General features: G+C 41.3%; 1 protein-coding gene across 3 annotated transcripts in view; it reads right to left on the bottom strand.

Annotated features, from left to right (window-relative positions):
- Positions 1 to 23,311, bottom strand: part of BTBD9 (BTB domain containing 9) — a 308,471-nt gene that overhangs the window by 167,078 nt on the left and 118,082 nt on the right. The gene's annotated exons all lie outside the window — the stretch shown is intronic.

Raw genomic sequence — 23,311 nt, forward strand, 5'->3', positions numbered from 1 at the left:
CAGGACTAGATTTCACAGTCCGTGACGTGTTTTTCATGGCCGTGAATTTGGAAGTGCCCTAGTTATGAGCTTCAAAGGATTACTTGAAACAATTTACCAGACAAGAATAAACTTTTAAAGTCAAGTGGGTTTTCCAGAAATGTCTAGTGGGAGCTGTATGCAATTGTAACCCCTCTGGTTCTGCAAGAACTCAACCTTTTAAAGCTTCACCCTGAGGTGGGGACCTTTCTCTGCTGATCACTTGTTATATGAGGACAAGATCAGAGGCACAAACTGTATAAAGGAGTGACTCTCAGATTCATGAGTGTGCCTGTTCTGAGCAAAAGGTGTTATGAACTCATAAGCACAGAAAACTCCTGCGTAGGGTTTGAAGAACTGATTCCTACCAGAGCACTTGTTGGGGGTTGGGTGATTTCTGATAAGTTTATTAGCATGTGTATAGGTTCTTTTATTGTTTTAGTATGTTTTCTCCTGTATTGCTTTCACTTTAAGAATAAATGTTCTTGTTTGAGAAAAGCTGTGTGGTACCTTATAATTGTGGGCAATTACACTATTTACAGCCTCTGAGGAGAAGGCAAAACAGTGCTGCTTATGTGGCTCGACTTGCTGGGGTATTCACAGTGCAGGCAGTGAACTGTGCAGTTTGGAAAAATCCCAGTCAGCAGGGAGAGAGACGTGTGTCTCTATCCAAGAGAGGTGATGGCTAAGGAGCTTGGATCCTAAAAGTGGGTGCCCTTGCTAGACCACAGGGGGGAAAAACAGGTGTAGTTCCCTTAACTGTGCCACCCATCACAAAGAGTTCCAAGCAATCAAACAAATTTTGGCAATAACTTTTTCAGATGTTTGGCTAAGAAAGTAGTAATTTCAAGCAAAAGAGGAATGATTAAATGAACAGTGTTTAATCACTCAATACCCGCAACATTTATGACTCTGGAAATCTATATCCTCAAACGCATTAAATATAAGTTTGTTATGATATGACTACTTTGTTTAAGCAAGTTAAAATAAAAGTAAAAACAGAAATGGCAAGATTCCCTTCAGACAGGCAATGACATCTAATACTGAAAGGATACTTTCGGTAAATTCCTGAGCGGGACAATCTTAAATAGAAAAAAAATCAAACCAAACCCTGTTTAACACAAAAGCAGTAATTTGTCTCAGCTCTTTATTTGGAAATCATAGCTGGAATTTTTTCTGGATGCATACTGTCAAGAAAGAGGGATCTGTAAACAAGCACAAATAGTAAAAACAAAAACACTGCATAATGACCACATCCTTACTCGGACACCACCCTCCACAGCACAAACCCAACCCTAACATGATAATCTAGTGGAGATGCACTGTTACAATTGTCTTTAATGTGTGCAATGTCATAGGTACAAATAGAGTGTCTCACTATCCACAAAGAACCCTGGGATACCATGCCTGAAATGGCAGCGCTAATGTCACATAGCAGCAGCAGCAGTATGGACACAAGTATACACATGAACACAGCATTAGAGCTGTGTCCAGCACAACATAATGTGGGGAGCACGCACGAGCATGTGCATGGTCCAACACTTGAGTATGTGCGCCAGTGCAGACATAGCCTAAAAGACTTATCACAAATCTGTGCAAATTTAGAGTCTGTGGACTTCACCTTCATTAACATGTCATGTCTATTTTTCTGAATCTTCTGTATTACTTTTTTATAACCATCCTATTCATTATAGTGAGTCCACAAATTTTAAGTTTGAACTTGGTACTGGTTTATTTCAATATATAGATAAACTGAAGTAGAAGAGTTCTGTGCCTTGTATTCGTGCATATTAATTATCAGAAGACACATTTCAGCGGGCAGCTATTCATTGTTGTTTAATGTTTTATTCCCAGTGGTAATTGATGTCAGTTATGACAAGAAGACTATTATGAGACTACCACTATCTTTTCCATTGGAACATTATTCTCAGCCTAATGAAAAAATCCCTCCTATCTGAGTGCAGAGATACTCAATATTATTTATTGCCATATTTTGAATAGCTAACAATTACAGAATAACACTGGATACATTTCAGAGGGGTTATAAAGTTGTGATCAGATTATTCTTTTACTTCAGAAAGTGGGACCACAGCCCTTCTCTTGCTCCATCAGCTTCTTTGGCTTCCTATCTATCTCAGTGCCAGCTCAAAATTTCAGTTTTCATTTTCTGAACTCTGACTCGGTCTACTCTACTCCTCTGAACCCATATCCAGTTCCTCTACCCTTGGCTGGTCACTTATCTCCTATGATCTCCACCCTCTCCTCCCAGAAGGTCAAGTGTAAAGTAACGATCAAGCAAAGTTATCAAGTATCAAGCATAGATGATATGGTCAGAATGAATTATCTCACATCACCACCTTATATTAAATTTTGAGGTCAGTCTGAAGTTAATGTTTTACTTGTGTACCTTCACTATAACATTTACTAGACCCATTGCCTCCAAATTCAGCAGTTTCATTCTTGCTATGAAACCAAACCAGTCTAGTGTTCACAACTGTATGATTCTACTGTACCCACCTCCTCCTCAATTACCTAATCATAGAACTCTCTCAATCTCCACCAAATCCCTCTGAGATTATATCCATCAGCTCTCTCACATCCCAGTTCCTTTCATCCATGCTTCTAATTTTGGCTCCCTCTATCACCTCCCCATAATGTTTCACATTAGGGTCACTCTCAATTGTACAGTCACATGTGTTTGGAGATGCCACACAATCCTCTGGCCCAAATGAACCAATTTACCTCTTTAAAATGTCTCATTAACATCTTCCTATTCCCTTTAGTTTTCAAGATGTTTGTAGAGAGACTCAGTTGCAATCTAGCATATTAAACTATACACAAACAAAAAGCATTGTAATGCATAATATTTTTACTACCCTTCTACTGTATTTAACTTGTAGTACATTGAACTCCTAGGTTCCACATTTTGTATCTTCTGCCTCAATGAACAGTTCCTTGTTATGAAGAATTCAATAAAATATTAAAAAAGATAAAGATTGCTGTCAAATATAAATTCATTTTTATGTTTTCGGCAAACCCATGGCCCTTCACAAACTGTTCTATTATGTCTTCACTAGAAATTCTATCTAGTAGTGAACAATCATTCTTTTCCAAGTTACGAATTCTTCATAAGTGATGATACTGGAGTTTCTCTTTGCTGATGAATTAAAATGTGGTTAGGAGTTTTCAAAGTGTAAAATGGCTGTGATCTCATCCAATTTAAAAGGTATAACCTTAGAGCCCTTTCTTGATCTAGCTTTTCCTGTAGAAGAGGATCCTGAACATAAATTCCTCTTATTGTCTCTAGAAAATTTATAGTCTTCTATCTGAATTGTTGATGGAAACATTTTAAATCTGGTCTAAAGCAAAGATTCTAAAAGATTGATCCATATCTGAAGGGCATATGTCATTGTAAAATTATCTACTCTGCCTGTGAATTCAACAGTACTTGATTTTTCAAGGAGAATCAAGAATTACTTGCGTAGCTGGAACTGGACAAATTTCAACACCAATACTTCTGTATAACTGGAATAATAACAATCATTTACCCAAAGCATGATTTCTATCTTCTGTAATTATTTCAATTATCACTTTATACAGCAACTACTAAATGAAAATGTTTAAATAAAATCTGATTTAATGGGGTATATCTGTACGTAGGAAGCTCTTTGGGAAAAAGCATTATCCATTCTGCTGCATGTAAGTAACTAAAGAACTAGTGACTGTAAGACACGTTATCTATTAAAATATCAGAGAAGGTACCGGTCTTCAAAATTCAAAACAAGGAAATAGAATACAAAGAATCTGAAGTGTCAGAAAAAGGAAAATCCCACCAAGACTAAGCTTTGTTACTAATCATATTTGTTATGGTAGTGCCTAAGGGTCAACCAAGAATGTGCCCCCCTTTCACTAGTTACTGTACAATCACAAAGGGGGTAGACAGTCCCTGCCCCAAAGGGCTTACTATCTAAATAGATAGAGGTGGGGAGGAAAAAGTGAAACAAGCAGAGTAAACAATTTGGTGTAATGTATGTCCACAGCATTCCAAATTTCTCAGTGCCTAGGAGCATAGCTTTAATTTTAAAATACTTATGGTCCATATCATCTTGAGTTTATGTACTTGTCCCTTTCTCAGACATCCTTTCTGATAAACATCCAAAAAGGCTTGTGTTTTAAATGAAATATAATCTCAATGTTCAAAAGTCAATCATGGAAAAAATATTTTCCCCTATTTCAAATGAGATCTGATTTTACAGTCCTCCTTTGCAAAAAGTGACATTTTGTTAACATGTTTGGCTTTAAATTTTCATATGTTTACAGAATTTTGTGAAAAAAAGCCTTTCAGCAGAACTGTTTACCTCCTTTGGTACCTCCATTACCACAATGACCTAACATTTCACATTTTATTTGGTTGGAACCCACGTGCTGCGGGTAAATCACATATGTAGACATTGAAGGGGCATTCCTATACTTCTTTTATTCCTTATAACATAATAAAAACAGTTGTTTTCCTGAACCAGAAACGGAGTATAATTTGTACAATACCTGGACCAGACGTTAACAGTAATGTTTATCTGAGAAGCACTTTAAATATTTTTCTTATTACTTAGAAAAATCTATAGCTATAGAATGATAATTTGTAACAGGGAAAACCCTATGTTGACACTTTGATTTCTGCACCTACTGTTCCAGTTTTCTGCCATCTTTTCACTGCATTCATAGTGCCCATATATAAATAGAAAAGGAGAAATATAGGGAATTCCATATAGAAGGGGCATGTGTTTTGGTCCACTATAACTGGAGAACACTGTAACTGCATCTACACTATTGCTCAAAACTTATATAGTCTTTTTATATGAAAATGCCTATTCTACCCCTAAAACTTCAACCTTGAAATGATGCAGATTCTCATAAATACTAATCCCAAAGGCATGAGAAATATTTAAAATGGAATTCAGAGTAAAACTTTCCTGACTTTTGAAATATTAAAGCGTCATCATAAAAAATACATTTTAAAAGGGATTACATACGTTTTATTTTATGATGCATCCTGGTGTCCTTTCTAGAGAGTGAAATTCCTGTTTTGTATTTTAGTAAAAGGTTTGAGCTATAGATGGAACTTGCTTAAGCAAAGGCTGAGACTGGTAAATTAATGTTTTCTTTGGCCTGGGAATATACCACTCTTACTGATGTTGGAGGTGCAGTCTGAACTGCTCTCAACTGAGGAAGAGTTCATGCCTGACTAAATTGTCTGTCTCCTATTAAAATTATATAGATTAATACCGGAAAGGCTCCTAAACATATTTTGTACCCATTTTCTCTTGTATTTAGAACAGATTTAAGTAGTACAAGAAGACCACCCTCAAATTCCTCACTATGAAAGCAGAAAGAATAAATTTTATTCCCTTTAATGTAGCCAATTAAATATGCAATGTTTGCCTTTTCATCTGCCACGGGAAATCTGTTTTATATCATTCTTCTCTATGTTAGAATGAATCACTGTTACTGTGATGCCGGCAGACCAGGTGCCTGCCAAGACCCCTAGGTTTCAACTGAACACTGACCAATACATAGCTGTAGACCCGTCTGGCTCACCTTTGTGTTAGCATTGTTAAAATAGATGTTAAGTTTATAAGAATGTGTTCAGTGTTTAGCCGTGATGAAATGCTAGTAGGATGCTGCATGTAGTAATCTCACTTATAACATCTGTACCCCATGTTATAAGGTTATATTGAGTTTTTGCATTGTAAAACTCTAATTGTGTGAGTCATCAAACAGGTCATCAAATGTAAAATGCTGGCTTCCTACAGAAGGTTTAGGTCCTGCCCACCAAGAAGGTCCACTGAAACCAAATGAGCCACTGTGAAACATCAAAGTACAAAGACTTTGCTAGTTGCTCTCTCCCCACATCGATGAAGGGGAGACATACAAGTGAACTCATACCATCAGCTTGAACTCTGGGGAAAGGAATAAAAATCCCTGACAGGAGGAAACTGGATCTCTGTGCTGCTTGGACTTCAGGAGGGCAAGATTTCTAAGCACAAACAAGGGATTCCCCTGCTGCTTAGCCTGGGGTAGCCCTAGAGGACATACAGAGCTTGCATATTACAGCAGCTTCTATCATCTTTTGAAACCTTATGGCTGACTTAGAACCACGCTTCCTCAGCTCTCATCCCCTAATGCCCCTACTCTACTTGCACTACATTGATGACATCTTTGTCATCTGGACCCATAGGAAGGAGGCCCTTGAGGAATTCCACCAGGGTTTCAGCAATTTCCATCCCACCACCAACCTCAGCCTGGACCAGTCCACACAAGAGATCCACTTCCTGGACACTAGTGTGCTAATAAGTGATGGTCACATAAACACCACCCTATACCAGAAATCTACTTACCGCTATACTTCCCTACATGCCTCCAGCTTTCATCCAGACCATATCACACAATCCATTGTCTACAGCCAAGTTCTAAGTTACAACCGCATTTGCTCCAATCCCTCAGACAGAGACAAACACCTACAGGATCTCTATCAAGCGTTCTTAAAACTATAATACCCACCTGGTGAAGTGAAGAAACAGACTGACAGAGCCAGAAGGCTATATGTGTGCTATATATTCTGCTTATTGTATTTTTCACTACATGCATTTGATGAAGTGGGTTTTAGCCCATGAAAGCTTATGCCCAAATAAATCTGTTAGTCTCTAAAGTTCCGCAAGGACTTCTCGTTGTTTTTGCTGATACAGACTAACAAGGCTACCACTCTGAAACCTGTCATTTGTATTATGTGTTTACCTGCGTTACACTTGTAAATAACTCTTATTTCTTTTTCTTAGTTAATAAATCTTTAGTTAATTTATCACAGGATTGGCTACATGTGTTGTCTTTGGTATAGGATCTAAGGTGCAACTGACCTGGAGTAAGTGACTGGGAGTAACCCGAATATTATTGAGATTTTTGGTGTAAAGGGACCATCTATCACAAAGGCAAGCTTACCTGGGTGGCAAGATAGAATAGAGTACCCAAGGGGACAGTCTGTGACTCCATGCCAAGGCTGTTATAGTGCTTGAGGAGTTCACACTTGATACTTGGTTGGGGAAATGTAAGTAACACTCATAACCAGTTTGGAGTTTTTGCTCTGCTTCTTAATAGTCTGTCCTGAGGTTGGTACTCACACTTCTGAGCCACTCCAGACAGCATGACAGCCACATCATTAGTTCACAATTAATGCAAATGATCCAATGTTCTTACTGTATGTCAGATATGGTCTGAGAACTAACATTAAAGTAATCCCTCTTCCCACAATACTTGGGTAACTATACAGACTTATAAATATTGTGTACAGCCTTGGAGGTTAGTGTGATATTACATCTTAAAATGATGTCATTCAGGACATTTTATCACAGTTAGAACTCCACCTTCTAAATAGCAAATTCAGATATTATAATACAAAAATGTCCTTATAAAAGGAATCACATTTGCTATTCTACCTTAAAACAGAACATTTACAGAAGATTAAACATATATAAGCAAAGAGAGAAACAATAGTACATTACAGACTAGACTACAACTGTGGCTCACTGTTGCACAGGGTGCACAAGAGCAGGAAGAAGGCTTCTTAAATTCTTCTCCCTTCGGGAACGTAGATAAACTATAGTCTAGCTGTGACAGGTTTCAATTGGTCCACCGAGCCACTGGGGGGTGGTGGGGAGCTACTGCCTCACTGGCAGGCCTTGGTCACACCTTTCTGTCACTAGGGAATTAGCGGACGCGCCGGGGGAGCGCGGGCAAGAGTCAGTGGCACACCCCACAGGCAGGGGGAGTGCTGGCAAGAGTCTGTAGCGCATCCCTCAGGCAGGGGGAGCACCAGCAAGAGTCAGTGGCATTGTCGGGATTCTGCTACCCGAGGTGGGTTGGCCGGGGTAGGGGAACGCAGGCCCACCCAACTCCACTGCGTTCCAGCCCAGGGCTCTGATGCTGCCCTGACTGGGTTAAGGCCCCCCGCCCTTTGTACTTCCTGTTCCATCCCCTCCCCTTCCGGGGGTCGGAGTAAGCTTGGTCTGGCCCCGCCCACTCAGGCTGAGAGAGTGGCTCTTTACCCTCTGGTTTGGAGGGAAGCCACCCTGGCTCCCTACAGTAGCCCACAGACAAGTATCCTCATAAACCACTCAGACTTTGCTCTCATGCTAACAGTAAGGTCCTCAGAATCACCAGATATATTTCTAGTCATATTTCACAAAATGTTCCTGAGTTGTGTTTATTTTTGTTTAAATCACACCACTGGAGATTAGTTTCACTGGGCAATAGAATTGGTTTAATATTTTCCTTTTCATTCTGGAAAAGCTTGATTATGCTCAAAGAGGACTTTTTCAATCTAAAATAAAAAGCTCCTGTGGCTTTAAAAACCAGTCACAAGGACTTGTAAAAAACAACAACAAAAAACCAACAGTCTAAAATCCAAGATGGCATGTGTGAACTACAGTTCCGAACCTAAGGAGTTCAAAGGGGAGTGGTAATATTAGCACACCACTCAACTATGCAGTTTCCATGAAAAATCAAAACATAAGAATGGCCACGTTGAGTCAGACCAATGGTCCAGCTAGCCCAGTAGCCTGTCTTCTGAGATTGGCCAATGCCAGATGTTTCAGAAGGAATGAACAGAACAGGCAATCGAGTGATCCAGTCCCTGTCATCCACTCCCAGACTCTGGAAAACAGAGGGTAGAGACACTCAGAACATGGGGTTGCATCCCTGACCATCTTGGTTAATAGCCATTGATGGACCTATCCTCCATGAACTTATCTAGTTGTTTTTTGAACCCTGTTATAGTTTTGGCCTTCACAACACCCCCCGCAATGAATTCCACAGGTTGACTGTGCATTATGTGAAGAAGTACTTCCTTTCATTTGTTTTAAACCTGCTGCCTATTAATTTCATTGGGTGACCTATGGTTCTTGTGTTATGCGAAGCTGTAAATAACACTTCCTTATTCACTTTCTCCACATCAGTCAAGATTTTATAGACCTCTATCATATCCCCTCTTAGTTGTCTCTTTTGAAAGCTGAAAAGTCCTAATCTTTTTAATTGCTCCTCATATGGAAGCTGTTCCATATCCCTAACCAAATTAAAAATGTCATTAAAAAAATGACATTGGGGTCTTAATCTTTCTAAAGACCACATGTACGCTAAAGGACATTGGACACGTACAAAAAAAAATCCTACTGCATAGCTCTGAGGTCCTGGAGGGAACAAGACTATAATTTTCTCCAGTGTCTCCAATGACATTAAATCATCTGACGACATCCTAGTTGTGAAATACAAAATTTTATATTGTTGGTCAGATATTACAGTCAGAGACACATAAGAAATATAGTTAAGATAGTTAGAAATATGGATTACATGCAGGTTTCTCTGTAGTTTCTGAAAAAATACAAATTGGTGGATTCAGAATGCATGAATTTTATCACAGTACAGATGTATTAGTTTCTTCCAAACACACAGGGAGGCATAAATGGCACATCCTTTCATTTGATATTGTGATATAAATGTTATTGCTAGCTAATGTCCAAGTTCAATAAATTCTGAAAGCGTAGATGATGTACCAGAAGACAAAGTAATCAATCACCTTGAGTTTCACATAAGTTAACTCCATCTTCCCCAAAAATATGTTTTGCCTAGACTGAAATCCCAGAGGAGATGGATCCCTTCATTTAAAAAGAGCATCAAAACTAACAGAAAAGTTTCCAGATACTCAAGCTCTTTGTCTTCCTTCACTCCCACTCACATCTGAAGTGAAAACTCACATCTGAACATATCACAGTGAGCCAATTTAAGGATTGTTTACTAGGATTTTTTTTCAGTTAGATGCCTAACAATGAATGGTGTGGTGCAGCTGGACAGTGAGTAAGACTTTAATAGTGTACACTGGGGTGGGCAAACACAGGGCCAGGGAAGGCAGGGAGCCTGCCTTAGCCCCACTGCGCGCTGCTGCCACCCCGAAGCCACTCAAGATAAGCGGCACTGGGCCGGAGCCCGCACCCCTCCTGCGCCCCAACCCTCTGCCCGAGGCTCCTGCCACACCCTGAACCCCTCCTGTATTTTGCAGCCCAACCCCTTGCCTTGAGCCCCCTGCCATACCCCTCCTGCACCCCAAAACCCTGCCCTAAGCCCCCTCCCGCACTCCTCCCTGCACCCCAACCCCCTGCCCTGAGCCCCTTCCTGCACACCGCACCCCCTCCCACATCCCGCACTCCCTCCTACACCCCAACCCCCTGCCCCAGCCCTACATGAATGGCCCTGCATGCAATTTCCCCACCCAGATGTGGCCCTCAGGCCAAAAAGTTTGCCCACCCCTGGTGTACACTGAGATTGATTACTTGGAAAAAAAATGTTCCGAAAAAAGCTAGTGTTAAAATTTAAAGCAGACTCAACTCCTCCAAGTACATACAGTATACAACAATACATGGAAAATCCTTGTCATAGAAGCAGGACCCAGTGATTTTCAAATCTAAGGAAAAATAGTAAAGATCTTCTGATTCCTGATCTCATGAACAGAGAACATGATAATGATTGGTTCTTTTCAACTACACTTTTTTTTAACCCTACCTTCAACATCAATGTTGTTCTTATTCAATTCAAAGTCTCTGGCCTTCCAAAAATAAATAAATAAATAAATCTTTGCACTGCTGAATTTAATTGCCAGAACAGTGTCTGATCCTAACAGGTCAGCATTGATCTCTCTAAACCAATTGGCTCTTTCATTAGAGAGAAAATGAAGCAAAGAGAAAAGGCAAGTGAGCTCTTGCACATGCAGCTGGACTTCATCTTTTTTTACCCTGCTTCTCCCTCATTAACTAGCAGCCAATCGATCAGGAACCTGCTCAGAACCCAGAAAAACGATTCATCACTTCTGACACAGAATGATTTTAACATGTCACTAAAGTAAAGAATATTTGGGGTATCCCAACTCTATCTTTGCAGCCTGCCCCCTTTCACATATTTTTTTTAAAGAGAAGTCCAAATTCTACATCCTTTAACAAAGTCCAAATTTAAGCTCAATGTAGCACTCAGAATATGTCCCTATCAGTTAGTTGTCCTAAAACAGGATTTTTTGGAGCAGGGCACCTAATCTGAAATCTTCTCTATAGTGAAGAATTCAGTTTAATCAGGGAGAGAACCACATGGGGAAAGGCAAGAGAGAATATTCCTCCACTAACCCCCAAACTCATCACTGGCCTCACTATTCCTTAGCTCAGTGCTACCCCACCTGGGGGTCGTGAGCCCCTGGGGGTGGGGGGGCAAAGGACGGGTTTAGGGGTGCTGCAAGTGAAGGATGCGAATTAGGGGTGACAAGCAGCAGGGCAACTGCCCCAGGCCCCACAACCAAGGGCTCCCGCTGCCCTGGGCTGAAGCCCAAGCCCAAGCTCCTCCCAGTGCCTGGGGCTGAAGCATGTAAGGTTTGCAGGGACCCCTGTGGCATGGGGCCCCGGGCACTTGCCCTGCCTGCCACCCCTAAGGCTGGCCCTGAATATTACCCATAATTTACTTAATGATAATAAAGGTATGGGGTCTCAATTTTTTCAAGTCTTAGTGTGGAGGGGAGGGGCGGAGGGGTCCACAATTTTTTTTAAGTCCAAAGGGGGTCACCAGCACAAAAAGGTTGAAAAACACTGCCTTAGCTGATCAAATTCAAGCACCCAATTCTCACCTGCAAGGCTCTTCATAATCTCACTTCTAGCTACACCTCTGCTTTCATATTCCTTACACTACTACTTGCTCCCTAATACTCATCTCCAATTATCTCTCATCACCACTCCGTTGTTGTTCTTCTACTCCCAGCTCCATGTCTTCATTTATTCTGGCCCCATGCTTAGAAGAGTTCCCGGCATTTTATCTGCTAAATGCTCTCTGATTTGTCAAGTCACTCTTTAAAAGCACATTTCTTCCACAGATTTTACCTACACTAGGATCTTCACCGTTTAAAGCTCTCCACACGCTTTTACCTAAGCTGTTGTCCCATGCTTTGTCTTCTCTATATCAAACTTTAATGTCTGCAGAGTGTTTTGTCCCTTTCCTGTGTTCCCTAAAGTGCCATGCATATGCATTTCATGCAGTTCTCAATTCATATTCATACCAGCAAGACCATGAGGAGGGGAAAACAAGGAGACTAAGCATAAGATTGTACAACAGGAAGTAAAGGAATCAGGAAGAAAGAAAACTAAGGAAACAAAAAGTGGAGTAAGGAAAGGAGAAGAGAGTACGGGGAAAATAAAGGTCAGAACAGACAACAGATAACAAGGAAAAATGGAGTAAGACCACCACAGGAAAGGAATGCTGCTGTGGATTATAAAAAATTTCCAGTGAAAGAAATTGACAGTGACTAGACTGGGGAATATAGAAAGAGGAGGAGGAATGAGTAAATAAAACCAAAAGAATGAAAATGGAATAAGGCAATGGTTCTCAATTTTTTCTCCCTTTCCACACCAGAACTCCTGCCCTATTTAGCCAGAATATATACACAACAGTCTTCCAATTTAGCAAATAGGAAGGACAGGGTGGTCACGACTTCCTGACACCTGTTCGTCACACTCTACCCCATCCCCAGGTCAAGTGGGAATCTGTAGGATAGAATGGGAAGAAACAGACACTGAAAAGAAAAAATTATAAATAAAAAAACAAAAGAGAGAGAGAGACGAGACACAAACCATGTAGGGCAACAAAAATATTTTTGCTTATAGTGTTAATGGCTATATTCCATTGTCTGTCTCTGGAATGCTACCCACATAACTCTATTAATTTTGGGGATCCTGGAGGTGAAAGTATGTTGTCAAACTTCTGTCCCAACTGTTTAGCCTATAACTAGATTTACTGGGTAAATAACTCTCCTCCCTGAATTTTAATCTCTGACAAACACAACAATGGTTTACATCTCATGTGTCTGTAAAGTTCTCTTTTCTGCAATAGAAGCAAAACACAAGAGAGAACAACAGGCCCTTGCTAAAATTACTGAAAGTTCATAATGAAATCAAGCTTTTTACAGTTTTAAAGCCTCCAAGCACTCTGAATGCTGAACATCTGACTGATTTCTGGGAGTAGGCAGCTGATAGCTGGAAACAAGCACAAAGCTGGTACCCATAGGCAGCCATGTTTCTTTATTACTATTTTGATCTTCCTTGTTTTTTCCTAACACATCCTCATAATGCACCAAACATTATGAAATGTGCCTTTGAGATCTCTCCAAGGACATATCCACTTTACAGAAAGAAAATGAGAGAGAAGAAAGGGGATGAGGGGAATTGTCCTAAAATGGAAAAATTAGAAAAAGATGAATTTTCACATATTAACCTGTGTGCAATGATTTCCTTTCACTTTTTGTAATGCTTGCTTGGTATTACATCACTGATCCTTTCCACATGCAAGCCCAAAATGGCAAATTGCTTATCTCTAAGTCTAAGCGTATTTGTGCACAAACACTACATTAAAACAATACCATAAAAAAAAAAAAAAAACACCCAACCCAAACAAAACCAAAAACAAACCCACAACACTCTTCTACAGTATACATCTAAATACAATAAATTCTTCATCTGTATAGTCTTTCACATAATGGGCCAGCCTGACTGATGCTACCTACTTTAGTTCTGTCCCCAATCACTTATTTTTAATGAGATGTATGTTCTTTTGTTTTGGGCTTTTAAACCTATGAGTGAACCTATGACATAACACTATGTTTAAATAAGTTTAATTCATCCCACTGTGACTCATGTGGATGGCTGAAACATAACAGTGCAATGAATGTGACAGATTTCTAAGCATAAAAAGAGAACTGACTGCTCCAACTAACTCTCAATATTTCTTGTTTGAACAGAGAGTAAGTTATGTTTTCTAAATACAAGGACAGACAGAACTATTGCCATTCACTTTAGCAGAGGTGATGTGTCGGGAGGGGGGCAAACAGGGTCAAGTGCTTCCCCTCCCTCCCCCCCGAGCTGCTGGCCTGGGCAAGGAACGGAAGGGGCAGGATCAGAGCTGGAGCCGAAGGGGCGGTCCAGAGCCTCTTCTGGCCATGCTAGGATGCTGCCCAGTGCAGAGCAGCAGCTGCCTGGGAGAGCACTGGCCATGGCAGGCTGCCCCCCACCCAGGCTCGGCTTCCTGGCATAGCGGCTGAGCAAGCCAGAGGCTCCCCACCCTCCCAAAATGCTCAGCCCCTGTCCCTGGAAGTCAAGCCTGGGCAGAAAGCAGGCTGCTACTGCTGCCCCTCTCCAGCCAGGCTCTCCCCCAAGCAGCTGGCTATGCTGCACAGAGCAACGACCGGGAGCAGCTCTGTCCCACGCCCCTCCTGGGCCTGGTTGCCAGGGAGAGCAGCCGAACATTGGCTTCTGCCCCTCCCGGCCCCCGCAGATAACATGGGGTGGGGTGGAGGTGGGAAGAGCACAGGGGACCCGGGTTGGGGAGGTCATGTGTCCTCCCCTTTAGCTGGTGCCCTCCCAGTATGGGGAGGACCAGTCAGCTATGCTGAGTTTAGTATCTATGACACAACTGGCTAACCAATTTAATTTCACAGTCAAGAATTTAGGAGTTGTTCACAACATACCACAGCAATGGTCCATCAAGTTGAGTAGCCCATCTCTAACAAAAAGAACAGGAGTACTTGTGGCACCTTAAAGACTAACAAATTTATTAGAGCATAAGCTTTTGTGGGCTACAGCCCACTTCATCAGATGCACAGAATGGAACATATAGTAAGATAGATATATAGAGTGTATATATATACACACATACAGATAAGTTGGAAGTTACCATATAAACTGTGAGAGGCTAATTAGTTAAGATGAGCTATTATCAGCAGAAGAAAAAAACTTTTGTAGTGATAATCAAGATGGTCTCTTTAGACAGTTGACAAGAAGGTGTGAGGATACTTAACTTAAGGAAATAGAGTCAATATGTGTAATGACCCAGCCACTCCCAGTCTCTATTCAAACCCAAGTTAATGGTATCTAGTTTGCATATTAATTCAAGCTCAGCAGTTTCTCGATGGAGTCTGTTTTTGAAGCTTTTCTGTTGCAAAATTGCCACCCTTAAAACTTTTACTGAGTGGCCAGAGAGGCTGAAGTGTTCTCCTACTGGTTTTTGAATGTTACGATTCCTGATGTCAGATTTCTGTCCATTTATTCTTTTGCGTAGAGACTGTCCAGTTTGGGCAATGTACATGGCAGAGGGGCATTGCTGGCACATGATAGCATATACCACATTGGTAGATGTGCAGGTGAACGAGCCCCTGATGGCATGGCTAATGTGATTAGGTCCTATGATGGTGTCACTTGAATAAATATGTGGACAGAGTTGGCATCAGGCTTTGTTGCAAGGATAGGTTCCTGGGTTAGTGTTTTTCTTGTGTTGTGTGTGGTTTCTGGTGAGTATTTGCTTCAGGTTGGGGGGCTGTCTGTAAGCGAGGAATGCCTCCCAAGATCTGTGAGAGTGAGGGATCATTTTTCAGGATAGGTTGTAAATCTTTGATGATGCGCTAGAGAGGTTTTAGTTGGGGGCTGAAGGTGATGGCTAGTGGCGTTCTGTTATTTTCTTTGTTGGGCCTGTCCTGTAGTAGGTGACTTCTGGGTACTCTTCTGGCTCTGTCAATCTGCTTTTTCACTTCAGCAGGTGGGTACTGTAGTTTTAAGAATGCTTGATAGAGATCTTGTAGGTGTTTGTCTCTGTCTGAGGGATTGGAGCAAATGCGGCTGTATCTTAGAGCTTGGCTGTAGACAATGGATCGTGTGGTGTGTCCTGGATGGAAGCTGGAGGCATGGAGGTAAGTATAGCGGTCAGTAGGTTTCTGGTATAGGGTGGTGTTTATGTGACCATCACTTATTAGCACAGTAGTGTCCAGGAAATGGACCGCTTGTGTGGATTGGTCTAGGATGAGGTTGATGGTGGGATGGAAATTGTTGAAATCATGATGGAATTCCTCAAGGGCTTCTTTTCCATGGGTCCAGATGATGAAGAGGTCATCAGTGTAGCGCAAGTAGAGTAGGGGCGTTAGGGGACAAGAGCTGAGGAAGCGTTGTTCTAAGTCAGCCATAAAAATGTTGGCATACTGTGGGGCCATGTGGGTACCCATAGCAGTGCCGCTGATTTGAAGGTATATATTGTCCCCAAATGTGAAATAGTTATGGGTGAGGACAAAGTCACAAAGGTCAGCCACCGGGTTTGCCGTGACATTATCGGGGATGCTGTTCCTGACGGCTTGTAGTCCATCTTTGTGTGAATGTTGGTATAGAAGGCTTCTACATCCATAGTGACCAGGAGGGTGTTTTCAGGAAGATCACCGATGGATTGTAGTTTCCTCAGGAAGTCAGTGGTGTCTCGAAGATAGCTGGGAGTGCTGGTAGCATAGGGCCTGAGGAGAGAGTCCACATAGCCAGACAATCCTGCTGTCAGGGTGCCAATGCCTGAAATGACGGAGCGTCCAAGATTCCCAGGTTTATGGATCTTGGGAAGCAGATCTCTAACATCGGCCAGCAGCCAATGCTTCAGAAGAAGGTTCAAGAAATTTTTCAGGGGATAATTAGAGAATAATTAGCAGCCTACAGGAATAATTCTCTTAACTACATCAGTTAGTAATGGACTTGTGCCCATAGCATGAGGATTTATGGCATATCCATGTTAAATGTTTAATCCGTCTAATGAAATTGTGGATGTTCTCCCTATGCATCTATATAAAGGTCTCTTTTTAACAACTACATTTTTGGACTACAATATTTAATGGCAATGCATTCTACAGGTTAATTATGCATTATGCAAAAAATTTTCCTTATGTTGCATTTCAACTTCATTAGCTCTGCATTGTCTGCACTAAATGTCAGCCAGCCAGGCATTATCCCAGAGGAAATGGTTTGGCACTTGGTAAGCAAGAGAACTGGACCAACCAGATCCAATGATACAGAATTTAATTTAATTCATATACTGGTGACAATGCTACCCATATTTCCTCACTGACCCTACTAGTGGCCCCATATACAGTAGAACCTCAGAGTTACAGATACCTTGGGAATGGAGGTTATCCGTAACTCTAAAATGTTCTGTAACTCTGAAGAAGAGGTTATGGACTTCAGCCACACGGGGGGTTGGGGCTGCAGCCAGGGGAAGGGGGCGGTCAGGGCTCCGGGTGGGAGGGAGTCGGGGCTTCTGACCCACAGAATGCCAGGGCTCCAGGCAGGGGGCTCGGGGTTTCTGGCCCGCAGGAGCACTGGGGGACTCAGTGCTTTAGACCTGGGGAAAGTGCTGCGGCCTGGGGCTTCAGGGCCGTGGCTCTGCTCCCAGTTTCAGCCTCGTGGGGGTGTCAGGGCTCGGGACTTTAGCTATGGGGAGAGTGCTGGGGCTGAAACTAGGGCTTCCCTTGTAGCGAAAGCCCTGAGCCCCAGCCCCCCATGCGGGGCTGAAGCCAGGAACAGAGCCATGGGGCTGAAGCTCCGAGACCAGACGCCCCCATAAGGCTGAAACCGGGACTGGAGCCATGGGGCTGCAGCCCCAAGGCCCAGCACTCCCCCCAGCCTGAAGCCCTGAGTCTTGGTGCTCACAAGGGTCAGAAGCCCCTCACCCCTCACTCACACTCTGTGGCTGCAGCCTTAAGACCTGAGCCTCGGGCCAGTACAGTAATTGCTGCTTTTTTTGTGTGCATGTCTGCACTGCTGCCTGATTCAGGGCTTCTGGTTCCACAGCATGTCCAGTTGACCAGCAAGTCTGTAACTCTGGTGTACACATCTTTGAGGTACTACAATACATGTTGAGGGAGAAGTAACAGAATGGCAACCTGAATGATACGCCACCCAGGGCAAATGAACAATTGCCCGTGGGTTCTCATAAAAGGAATGGAACCGCTCTTGACGCCATCTACAAATTCATATGCAGATCAACAATACCTCTAGGTCCATAGTAAACAGTACTATAGAAAACTGATAGATCTTAAAAGTAAATAAATAAAAGGTCACCTGATCTTCATTCATCACCACATGAGATCAGGGAATGAAGAGGTATGGGGCAGAGCTGGTAGAAAAACAATTTTGTGGAAAATTTTAGTAGTTGTTTCTGTTCCACTGGGTTTGAATTTATTCTTTTTCTGTTTTTCATTATTTTTTAATATCTGTTTTTATATGTTTCAAAATATAACATTTAACAAAAACCTGGTTTTCACTAAGAAAATTAATTTTTAGTACATTAAAAATTTCAATAACAATTTAGAAAATGATTGATAAAATTTTAATGCAGATATGAATATGTTACTGACAGCTTTGTGAAACAGAAAATTTTGATTATGACCATTTTCATTAAAATTTTCATTTTCTTAAAGAAGCCATGTTTCAATAAATCATTCTGTGCTAAAAATTTCAACCAGCTCTAGTAAAGAGGTTTAACAACTTAGTCCAAGTGGAGAAGACTTGGGAATCTTCTCAGTCAACAGAACACTTAAGAAAGGGGGCAAAATGAGAGCAAGTGGAGCAGCAGAACCTGGTGGCATAATTACTTCAGTTGTAGCTCTTTATAAATGGCCATATCCCCCAAATATGGTTATTGTCTCTCAAGAGAAGAAAAGAACAAATTAATACTGATAATTATTTCAGCATGAACTGAACACACAGGAGTCACGGAGTACAGCAAACAGGAGTACATATCCATATTTTTGTTTTCTACATAATAGACATGAATATAGGAACCATTATTTCATTATTATTTCAGTTTAATGATATTTTCTCTTTTATTTTCTATTTATAGCCATTTACTATCACATCTATTAATTACAAAGTAAAATGAAATTGCTGGAGATGGAGATCTGAACTGATTCTACAAAGTGTTAGTACTTGCTCCCACTTCAATAAACCTCACAGCAGAAGACTAAAATGAAAAATAATGTGTTAGGATATAGATATTCAGGCCCGTCTGCAAAGGCCTGTACTTTAAGAATTTAGGTGTATTCTTATCACTTGGCTAGTTCTAGAGGTATAAAAGAAAGAATCAAAATCACTGTCTGCTGGTGTAAGGGCCTTCTCTTACTGTGACAGTCTGAGGCCCTGTTCTTAGGCTAAGGCCTTTGGCTAAGCAGCAGAGGCAGCCATAAGCTAGGAAGCGAACAGTCACATCCTCACATTCCAAACTAGTCACATTGAAATAAGGTGCTATTGGGCTGTTAGGCACTATCAGGACAGGATTGTATTCCTATCACCTCCAGAGAAAGGGAAGTGCCTAGAAAATGTAAAAGGAAACTTAGTTTGATAGCATCCTGTCTGGCAAGAACTCACTTATCAATAGCTGGGATGTGAAATCCTCACTTCTGTATTGTCTTGTCATTATAGTTCCCACTTTGCTATTGTTTGTCTGTATAATCTCTGTCTGGTTCTGTGATTGCTCCTGTCTGCTGTATAATTAATTTTGCTGGGTGTAAACTAATTAAGGTGGTGGGATATAATTGGTTACATAATCATGTTACAATATGTTAGGATTGGTTAGTTAAATTTCAGGAAAATGATTGGTTAAGGTATAGCTAAGCAGAACTCAAGTTTTACTATATAATCTGTAGTCAATGAGGAAGTGAGTGGGTGTGGGGGAGATGAGAACAGGGAATGGGGGTAAGGAAATTGGAATAATGTTTGGCTAAGGGCAGGAATGGGAACAGGGACACAGGTGTAAGGCTCTGTGGTGTCAGAGCTGGGAAGGAGGATACTAAGGAAGGAAACTGGAATCATGCTTGCTGGAAGTTCACCCCAATAAACATGGAATTGTTTGCACCTTTGGACTTCGGGTATTGTTGCTCTCTGTTCATGCGAGAAGGACCAGGAAGTAAGTGGGTGAAGGAATAAGCCCCCTAACATAATAAACATATTAAAAAATACTAAATATAGGAAGTTTCAATGGTGAAAATCAATTATAGGGCCTGATTATTTATTTTAACCCTTGAGTAACTGTTGTAGTAACTCTCCTCAATCCATTAGCACATACAAAACTTCTGAAAGGACAATAGCCTTACTCAGAGACCCCATCTTCTGCATATCATAACAAAAATGGAGCTTGGTCAAGAAATCTTCCATCTGGAGCCTGCATTTTTCATTTAGCAGTTGGTTATTTATTTTTTATTAAAGAATTGCAGCTGTAATTCAGGCCAGAGTTTAGTACGGAGGAAGGTCACTGTCATAATTAGCAAAAAGAAAAGGAGTACTTGTGGCACCTTAGAGACTAACCAGCTGTAGCTCACGAAAGCTCATGCTCAAATAAATTGGTTAGTCTCTAAGGTGCCACAAGTACTCCTTTTCTTTTTGCGAATACAGACTAACACGGCTGTTACTCTGAAACCTGTCATAATTAGGACACATTTCACTGTGCAAAAATGCCAGCACTTGTTTAGGAATATTTTTCATTAAATAAATTAAAATCTAAAAAGCCCAATTTCCTGGAGTTTTCAGTATTTGTCAGTACTTCACACTATGACTGTTAGCACTACATTACTGCCCACTTTGAAACTGGCTAGTTTATCCAGATTTTTAAGGAAGAATATAAAAACAATCAACAAGCATCTTGTAGGGTATAAACACCAAGGAGGAACTCCTTAGTGGTTTCCACTGAGGTAGAATCAAGACTAATGGAATGAAATGAAAGAAATGAATATATTAATTCACAAAAGAGTTACTAATGGTAAAATCTATAACACTGTACTAGGATAGTCACAAAAGTCCTATAAATAGAGTTATTTGAAACTCCACTAGAGAAAATATTGTAGGAACCAATCCTGATTCAGTCTCCCAGGAATGGGCCAGATGACTTAATGGGTCATTTCCAACTTGTGATGTGAAGCTGAGAGGGTGTAGAAAAGAGGAGCATCAGAATAGGTTTTGAGGAAGAAGAAATGCAGGACACAATGTCTACTGACAGTGATTATTCTTCAGCATGCTGTTACCAGAAATTATCAATTATCAACCTCACACCAAAAAGCTCTGTAGACAATCTACTGTAAGATATGATATCTATTTATTTTTTATGGTCCAAACTAGTTGCTATTATATCTAAATATTAGACCAGATGCTGTTTAATTTCCTGGGACCCAGCTCTATCACTATGTATTTTTTAATTACTATTTTTGCTTGCAAGAAACTGGTGGCTTACACATTCCCTCTCCCATGCCCCTCCCATCTCTACCATCAACAGTTCTTTGTTACTTAATAGTAAGATACTTATGGAATTTATTCAGAATTTGTAATTTTTAAATTTTATATTATACTATCTAGAAAAATAATTTAATATTAGCTGCAAGTAAATCATGAAATCCCTCTTTGTTCAAGTAAATGCTAAACATGTAAATTAGTATTATTTAGGATCAGAGATTGACAATAGTAAAAGTATACACATTTCAAAACAAATGAGAATGGCTATGCCCTGAAGATTACAATCTAGAAGGCACAAACAGGTATAGAACAGATACCAAGAAGAATACATAAAGTAGCACTGTGGACTATGTTTCTTTTTAGGAGTGACTTGAAGCACTTACTATTGTAAAGGAGACGTTTCAGTGAGAATCTTCTTCAACCTGTGGTAGTAAAACCTGGCTGTATGAGCCAGAGGTCAGAGCAAAGGACAGATCTATTCTAGATCAACCTGAGACCCTGACCTCAATGTGCAAGACTGGTTTGTGTCAAAAAATTCAAGTGCAACCCAAATGAAAAACTGAAGGAGGAGGTGGATGAAGGGGAGAGGACCTTAACTGAAAACTACATACTGCCTTCAAAATATGCTTTCCAGGGAAATATTCCTCCCCACAAAAAGACACAGAGCACTCAGCTATAAATACCAAGAAAAAATTTCTGCCTGTGAGCAATTACCTAACCATTTGAAAAACAGAAATAAGCAAAAACAGACCAATCCTGAAAGTCCACCACACTGGCATGGACTACACAGAACAGTCAATTACAATCATATTCAGCAATGATGTAGGTCAACTGAAAGCTCTGGAAAACTCTACAGATGACCTGTTGGCCTACATGAAAATATATTTGTGAAGTTTATCCACCATTCATGACAGAGTTCATGTTTTCTGCCTACAGACTTCATTTTAGGGCTATAGAATGCTGTACTGTATTTCAAATAGTCATTTCACACTTTGCACAATGGTGTTGTATGGCACATTATAAAAAGCTTGTAATAATAATACTTAAAGGGTGTTATTAAAAAAGAGAGGAAATTAGTGGTGGTGAAGTAATATCAAACATGCAGTACCCAGAATGAAACCATTTAGCTATGTAACCTTGATTCATTGTAAAAGAAACCAAACCAATTATGGTCTGGGGAAACTGTTCCCCTTGGAAAAGCCAAGGGTTGGGTGGGAAAAAAAGAGGCAAAGATACTTTGTTGTGTTCATTTGCCTCATGCAAATACCCCCATGTTCTTCTCACTGCAATTTCAAAATTCAGGGGCCCAACTGTAAGGAATGAACCCAAATCCTTGGGCTGTGCCAGTATAAGCAATCATTCCTTTTTCTATGCTTTACAACCAAGAATCGTGGGAGGCTTCACTTTTATTGATGCCACGTAAAAACACATTTAAAACCAGAATGCACTACAACTATTGAGTACCAGCAAATTGACTCTTACATTAAAGTACATCCAAAACATACAAACATATAGCTGTACTCATTTCATGTTAACACATATGTAACATCTGGGAAAGAGAATGGGATGATTTCCAATAATAAAGGCTACGATTTAGTCATAGGTATTTCTAATAAAAGTCAAGGACAGGTCACGGGCAATAAACAAAAATTCACGGCCTGTGACCTGTCCATGACTTGTACTATAAATACCCTTGACTAAATCTTAGCTGGAGGGCGACTGTTGGGGGGGGGGGGGTCCCAGCGCGAGCTGCTGCTCCAGGAGGCTGCTACTTGGAGGTGCCCTCAGGGGGCAGCTGCTCTGGGCAGGGTCCAGGAGGCCAGCAGCACCAGCTGCTGGGGCCCACCAAGCATCAGCTGCTCCAGCTGCCCCCATGTTGCCCACTTGCCATTGCTTCTGCCACCCCAGGGCCAGCTGCCTGGGGCTGCCTGAGTAGCAGCTGGCCCTGGGGCAGCTCCAGCAGCAGCCAGTCCATCTGGGTGCGGGGCTGTCCGAATGTCTGGCTGAAGAGCCGCTCCAGCAGTGGCCAGTGTGGCTGTTCCTGGCGCTGCCTGAGCAGCTGTTCCTGGGGCCAGCTACATGGGGGCCCTGGGCTCAGCCACACTGGCTGCTGCAAAGGTCACGGAGGTTGCAGAAAGTCATGGAATCCG

This window comes from Eretmochelys imbricata, chromosome 3, assembly GCF_965152235.1.
Source record: "Eretmochelys imbricata isolate rEreImb1 chromosome 3, rEreImb1.hap1, whole genome shotgun sequence".
NCBI lineage: Eukaryota > Metazoa > Chordata > Testudines > Cheloniidae > Eretmochelys > Eretmochelys imbricata.